The sequence below is a fragment of the Lagenorhynchus albirostris genome, chromosome 4, assembly GCF_949774975.1.
Source record: "Lagenorhynchus albirostris chromosome 4, mLagAlb1.1, whole genome shotgun sequence".
Lineage (NCBI taxonomy): Eukaryota > Metazoa > Chordata > Mammalia > Artiodactyla > Delphinidae > Lagenorhynchus > Lagenorhynchus albirostris.
This window is the reverse complement of record NC_083098.1, coordinates 141444784-141452878: the sequence shown is the minus strand read 5'-3', so window position 1 is coordinate 141452878 and position 8095 is coordinate 141444784. Positions and strand designations below refer to the sequence as shown.

General features: G+C 36.0%; 1 pseudogene; it reads right to left on the bottom strand.

The window, feature by feature from the left end:
* Positions 1-6225: 6225 nt before the first annotated feature.
* On the bottom strand, positions 6226-7614 carry LOC132519146 (trifunctional enzyme subunit beta, mitochondrial-like; annotated as a pseudogene).
* Between the last annotated feature and the right edge of the window lie 481 nt (positions 7615-8095).

The window sequence follows — 8095 nt, the reverse complement described above, 5'->3', positions numbered from 1 at the left end:
GATACAACCAGGTGCTGGTGATTTTTTTTCTCATATTTAGACATTAGAACTGTTATCATTGAAAAGTTGAAGTATTAAAATGAGTGTGTAAGGACTATAATTGTTCATGATACCAATTACAGAGACCTTATTTCTCAAGTCTTTTGTTCTGCTGAGGATGCTTTTTCTCAAGTAATTGTTTTACAGTAATGTGACGGATAGATATCCATTTATAAATGACCATTTTCCTATGAATGTGTCATTCCTTTTTTCATTGAACAACCAATAGTTTCCTCAATGAAACAGTGAAATTAGTGAAATGGATAGGTTTGATATTTTCTCATGCAGTATCTAACATCCATTTAAAAAAAGGCTAGGAAGGAATGTTCACCTTTCCTTTGGAGTGATAACATAGATTGTCACTGGCAAGCATATGCTCTCAGGGCTTCCTGAAATATTGATTGGAGTAATGGATTCTGTTGATGTGTCATTTTCCCAGAAGATACATTAGAGATTTGAAGAATTAAACTGATGAATCTCTACATGTTGTTCTGGAGGCTACTGATAGGACTTATGACAAAAAGGAAGACAAACTTCAGAGGGGTCTAGCGGGCTTCCAAATAATTTTGTTAGAACAGCGACTCTGGCAATCAAATGGCATCTTTAGAAACGTGGGAAGTCTTTTGGTTACTGCCTCTTTCACTTTCAAGCTAACTCTATCAATTCACTCTTGCTTATCTCTTTCTTCCCATCTTTATATTATATGATTCTACATGCCCCGCTTGAGGGTTATTTCTCCTCTTCACCTCTTAAACAAACCTACTTTTCCTTCTCTCTTAAATATGTGATTAAAAATTTGGTGGTGTTGTTTTATTAAGACTTTATTTTTTAGATAAAATAAAATTTGTGTACTAGGTTCACAAATTGAGGGGAAGGTACATTGATTTCCCATATACCCCCGGCCTCCACACATGCACAGCCTCCCCCAGTTATCAACATCCCCCATCAGAGAGGTACATTTGTTAGAATTGGTGAACCTACATTGATACATCACAATCACCCAAAGTCCATAATTTATATTATGGTTCACTCTTGGTGCTGTAAATTCTATAGGTCTGGAGAAATGTATAATGACATGCATTCATCATTATGGTATGATACAGAGTGTTTTCACTGTCCTAAAATTCTCTCTGTTGCATCAATTCATTCCTCCCTCCCACACACACCCCTGCAACCCCTGATCTTTTTACTGTCTACATTGTTTTGCCTTTTCTGGAATATTATAGAGTTGGAATTATACAGTCCATAGCCTTTTAAGATTGGCTTCTTTCCCTCAGTAATATGCATTTAAGGTTCCTCCATGTCTTTTCATGGCTTGATAGTGCATTTATTTTTAGCGCTGAATAGTATTCCATTGTCTGGATGTACAACAGTTTACTTACTTACTCGCCTAATGAAGGACATCTTCGTTACTTCAAACTTTTGACAATTATGAATAAAGCTACTATAAACATCCATGTGCAGGTTTTTGTGTTTGGACATAATAAGTTTTCAAATCTTTTGGGTAAAATACCAAGAAACATGATTGTTGAATCATAAAGTAAGAGTATATTTACTTTTGTAAGAAACCATCAGCAGGGATCAGAGTTCATGTTGCTCCACATCATCACCAGCATTTGGGATTGTCAGTGTTTTGGATTTTGATTATTCTAATAGGTTTGTAGGGATATCTCCTTGTTTTAATTTTCATTTCCCTGATAACATGATGTGGAGCATCTTTTGTGTGGTTATTTGCCATCTGTGTATCTTTTTTTGGTGAGGCATGTGAAAGTCTGGCCCATTTGTTAAATCAGGTTGTTTGTTTCTTGCTGTTGAGGTTTAAGAGTTCTTTGTATATTTTGGATAATAGTCCTTTATCAGATGTGGTTTTTGCAAATATTTTCTCCCAGTCTATGTCTTCTTGTTTTCTTGATATTGTCTTTCATAGAACAGAAGTTTGTAAATTTAATTAAATCCAATTTGTAAGTTATTCCTTTCATGGATCATGCCTTTTGTGTTGTATCTAAAAAGTCTTTGCCATACCCAAGGTAATCTAGGTTTTCTCCTATATTATCTTCTAGGAGTTTTATAGTTTTGTGTTTCACACCTACATCTCTGATCCATTTTGAGTTAATTTTTGTGAAGGATGTAAGCTCTGTGTCTAAACTCTTTTTTTTTTTTTGCTTGTGGATGTCCAGTTGCTCCAGCACCATTTGTTGAAGAGACTGTCTTTGCTCCATAGTATTGCTTTTACTCCTTTGTCAAAAATCAGTTGACTATATTTATATGTCTCCTTCTAGGCTCTCTATTTTGTTCCACTGATCAATTTTCTATTCTTTCACTGATTCCATGCTTTCTTGATTACTGTAGTTGTATAGTAAGTCTTGAAGTCAGGCAGTGTCAGTCTTCCAACTTTGTTCTTCTTCAATATTTTCTTGGCGATTTTAGTTCTTTTGACTCTCCATATAAACCATAGAATCAGTTTGTCCATATCCAAAAAATAACTTGCTAGTGTTTTGACTAGGATTGCATTAAATTTGTAGACCAAGATAGGGAAAACCGACATCTTAACAATATTGACAATTTTGTTTTCCTACACATGACCATGAACTATCTCTCCATTTATTTAGTTTTTCTTCCATTTTGTTCATCAGTGTTTTATAGTTTTCCTTATATAGATCTTGTACACATTTTGTTAGATTTATACCTAACTATTTCACTTTTTTAGTACTAATGTAAATGGTAGAGTGTTTTTAATTTCAAATTCTACTTCTTCATTGCTGATATATAATTGTATAAAAGTAATTGATTGGTATATATTAATTTTGTATTCTCCAACCTTGCTATAATCACTTATTAGTTTTGTCAGTTCTTTCAGATTTTTGACACAGATGATCATGTCATCTACAAACAGAGATAATTATATCTCTTCCTTCCCAATCCATATACCTTTTACCTCCTTTTCTTGTTTTACTGCACTAGCTAGAACTTCTAGTACAGTACTGAAAAAGAGTGATGAGAGGAGACATCCTTGCCTTGTTCTGACCTTAATGGGAAAACTTCAAGTTTCTCACCATTCAGTTTGATGTTAGCTGTAGAATTTTTATAGATATTCTTTATCAAGTTAATGTTTGGCTCTATTCCTGGTTTACTGAGAGATTTTATCATAAGTGGTGGCTGGATTTTATCAAATACTTTTTCTGCATCTATTGATATCATGTGATTTTGCTTTTTTAGCCTATACTGATGGATTACATTAACTCATTTTTGAATGCTCAACCTGCCTTGCCTAACAGGAATAAATCCCACTTGGTTGTAGTATATAATTCTTTTTGTACATTGTTGCATTCAACTTGTTAATATTTTGTTGAGGATTTTTGCATCTATGCTTATGAGAGATTTTGGCCTATAGTTTTCTTTTCTTGTACTGTCTTTGTTTTGCTTTAGTATTAGGGTGAAGCTGGCCACATAGGATGAGTTAGGAAGCATTTCCTCTGCTTCCATCCTCTGATAAACCTTGTAAATAGCTGGTACAATTTATTCCTTAGAGATTTGGTGTAATTCACCAGTGAACCCACTTGGGCCTGGTGCTTCCTGTTTTGGAAGGTTATTAATTGTTGATTCAATTTATTTAATAAATTTAGGGCTATTTAGATTGTCTATATCTCTTTTGTGTGATTTTTGGCAAATTATGTCTTTAAAGGATCTGACCCATTTAATCTAGGTTATCAAATTTGTGGGCATGGAATTGTTTATAGTATTCCTTCATTATCCTTTTAATGTCCATAGAGTCTGTAGTGATGCTACTTCTTTCATTTCTGATATTAGTAATTTGTGACTTGTCTTTTTTTCTCAACTAGGCTAAAGATTTATCAATTTATCTTATCTTTTCAAAGAAACAGCTTTTGGTTTTGTTGATCTAATCTATTTAGTTCTTGTTTTAAATTCCATTGATTTCTGCTCTAATTCTTACTATTTCTTTTCTTCTGCTTACTTTGGATTTTGTTTTCTATTCTCTTTTTAGGTTCTTCCTATGGAAACTTAGATTACTGATTTTAAATCTTTCTTCTTTTATAGTATATGCATTTGATGCTATAAAATCCCTCTAAGTACTGCTTTTGCTGCATCCCACAATTTTTCATAAGTTGTTTTTTAATTTTAATTTAGGAAAAAGTGATTTAAAATTTTTCTCCAGATTTCTTCTTTGACTCATGTGTTATTAAGAAGTGTGTTGGGGGCTTCCCTGGTGGCGCAGTGGTTGAGAGTCCGCCTGCCGATGCAGGGGACATGGGTTTGTGCCCCAGTCCAGGAAGATCCCACATGCCATGGAGCGGCTAGGCCCGTGAGCCATGGCCGCTGAGCCTGCGTGTCCAGAGCCTGTGCGTCTGGAGCCTGTGCTCTGCAACGGGAGAGGCCACAACAGTGAGAGGCCCATGTACCGCAAAAAAAAAAAAAACAGTGTGTTGTTCAATCTCCACATATTTTGGGATTTTCCAATTATCTTTCTATTATTGACTTCCAGTTAAATTTCATTGTTATCTGAGAATAGACATTATATGATTTCTCTTCTTTTAAAATTTTAAGGTGTGTTTAGACCAGGAATATGGTCCATATTGGGGAATGTTCCATGTGAGTTCAAAAAGAATGTGTATGCTGCTGTTGTTGGAAGATTTAGTCTATAAATGTCAATTATATTCAGTTGATTGATGGTGATGTTTTGTTCAACTATGTCCTTACTGCTATTCTGCCTGCTCAATTTGTCCATTTCTGATAGAGGGATTTGAAGTCTTCAACCATGATAGTGGATTCATCTATTTCTCCTTGTAGTTCTATTAGTTTTTGCCTCTCATAGTTTGATGCTCTGTTGTTAGACATATACGTGTTAAGGATTGTAATGGCTTCTTGGAAAATTAACCCCTTTATCATTACATAATGCCCTTCTTTATCCTTAATAATTTTCTTTCTTTGAAATCTACTCCATCTGAAATTAATGTAGCTACTTCTGCTTTCTTTGATTAGTATTACTATGATATATTTTTCTCCAGCCATTTACTTCAAATCTATATGTGTCTTTATATTTAAAATGAGTTTCTTGTAGACATCAGATAATTGGGTCTTATTTTGTGGTCACTCTGACAATCTTTTTTCTTTTAATTGGTGTATTTGGACCATTGATGTTCACAGTGATCATTGATATATTTGGACTCATATCTACCATCTTTATTACTGCTTTCTATTTAATGCTCTCCTTCTTTGTTCCTATTTTTGCCTCTCACTTTTTGTATGCCTTTGGTGGTTTCAAATGAGCATTTTATATGATTCTATTTTTCCTCCTTGCTTAGCATATAAGTTATACATCTACTTTTTATCATTTTTATGGTTGCCATAAATGTGGCAATAGGCATTTACATATATAATTTAAGTCCCTTTTTGAATGACAGTATACCACTTCATGGGTAGTGTGAGTACCTAATAATAACACAATAATCCTAATTATTTCTTTTCATTCTTTGTATCATTGCTGTCATTCTTTTCTCTTATATATAAGCATACATAAGCATATATATATTTGAAATATATATATATAAGCATACATAATCAAATATATTGTTGGTATAACTTTTTGAACAAATATCTTTTAGGTCAACTAAGAATTTTTTAAAAGTTTTTATTATATTTTCACTTATTCCTTTTATGCTCTTCCTTTCTTTATGTAGATCTGAATTTCTGATCTTTATTATTTTCCTTGTCTTTAAAGAACTTTTTTCCCCCAATACTTCTCCAGTTTAAGAGAACTGGAGTTTGTTAATTCCAGTTAACAAATATGGTATTTATATATCTCAATATTTACTGTAAGTTTTAAGTGATGTTTAAATTCTGAATTATCTTTCCATAAAGATAGAGGCACATTGATTTGTATTTTATAGGAAAACATTTATCTTTAGGTCACAAACATGAATGAGTATTTTTTGCCAATATTACAAAGATGATTCCAAACCCTAGCTAATCTCTTTCTCAAATTGCAACCCCTTGTTTAATCTTTAATGAAAATAGAGACCAAAATCAATTGCTTAAACATATCACTGTGTGAGATTATGGTGACTAAGAAGTCCCTGAAAGAGCAGTAAACCATGATTTTTGGAAAGCTCGGAACACTAGCAAGGTTTAATTGCAAAGGTTTAACAGAAGGCCACAAATTGTGTTTTCCTAAGAGAAGTAGTAACTATATATGTCATTCAGTAATGTACTGAAATGGCCTTGTCTAGTGTGAGTGTTGCGCAGAAACTCCAAGTCACTTTTTCCTGGTCTGTTATCTATCATAGCATGGCCCTTCACTCCACCTGCATAGACAGCCACTAAGCCATACTGGCCTGCTTCCTTCCATAATTTTTTGGCAGCCAGTGGCTCCATACAGGTGTCCCAAGGACAGTGACTCACCCTAGTTGTTAAACTTCTTCAAAGGAGGCAACCCAACTTTTTTTTAATCCATGTAGTTTTGTACAAACTAATCAGAATCTATAGCTTTACCATTAGCTAAAATCTGACCTGAGAAAGCGTCATGAAATTCCAAAGCATCAATACCATTCATTGTTAATCCTGCCTTTTCTATCACTTTTAGAGTAGCATATGTTGGTTCGAGTAAAAGTTGATCTTTCGAATCCTGAGACAAATGTACAAAATCCCTCAAATATGCCTTCGGGTAATAACCCAAGGCCAGAGCCTTTTCCTCAGCACTGCAGATGCGCCATCAGTCAGGAAAGAAGAATTTGCAGCTGTCACTGTGCCATAGGGCTTGATGAATGCAGGTTTTATTTTGGCCATCTGCTTCAAGAAGGACAAATGCCACTATCTTTGGTAACTGTATCTTCTCCTGGTACTTTGAAGATGTACAACATCAGAAGGGAGTCCTTCATCCTGTGCCTTCTTGGCCAGACTGTGCAAGTGCAGTGCATACTCACCCTGTTCCAGTCGAGAAACAGCAAGGCAGAGGCAAGTCAGTCTTCAGAGTGATACATGGTCGTGCTCAGATGATAGGAAATTCAATCTGAATTTAGATATTAAAGATAGTCACTGACCTAGAGTCTTGGACTTATTGAGATCAAGCATGTGTTTCCTCAAATTACAAATAGGGACATAGGACATTAACTCTACACCACCTGCCATGACCACATCATACTGGCCAGAAGTAATCAAGCCAACACCTGTGGTCCTGGTTTGGTTAGCAAAAATGCAAGCCATGGTGACAGCGTATACAGGAGATGTATCAGAGAGGTCATCTCCAAGGGCAGCCTCTCTAGCCACATTGCTTGTTTTCACTTCCTGTATAACTATGCCAAAGATGATATAATCAGCAACTTCCTTTGGGGCACTGGTCTGATGCAACAAATCTGAAAGTACTCCTCTAGCCAAATTACATGTCATCAAGTCTTTATATGAAGTGCCTGGCAGCAGAAATGGAGTGTGAACGTTATCTACCACCACCACCTTCCTTTTATAGGGTTTAGCCAAGGTCTTCTTTGATTTGGTCTGGGCAGCTGGGGCAGCTGGTGGCTAGTAGGAACAGCTCAGAGGACTCAAGAAAATCTGAGGGCCCATTTTGCTAAACTTAGAAGATTTTTTTCAAGTGTAAGTCAAGATGAAGTCATCCTGAAATGGTCCCACCTTAGTTCTCATATGCTTGGGCTCCCGTTGTGGGCGGGGCTTGGCCCTAAGTTTCAGAGGTCAGAGGGACTTAGAAGTGGATCCAGCCTAGAAAGAACCATCGTGCAGGCCATCAGGCTCCAGAGGCCTAGCTATCTGCCAGTCACTGACTAGACAACCAGGCACATGACCTCTCCTTGATGGGCCTTCTTCCTTTCAATGGAAGAATTCTTTCTGCCCCTTTAGCCAAGGTGAAGGGCAGTGTTAAGGGACCTGCAGGAAGTTAGCATGGGGGTGGGGTGAGATTAGTCAGGAAGTATCTTGGGGGCTTGGCTAGCACCAGGCTGCAGAAAGTAAAGTCCTCTGTTCCCCTACCCCAACTTTAAGCACTTTCTACTCTTCACCTCAGAATGGTGGCCTCCCTGGTGACTGACGG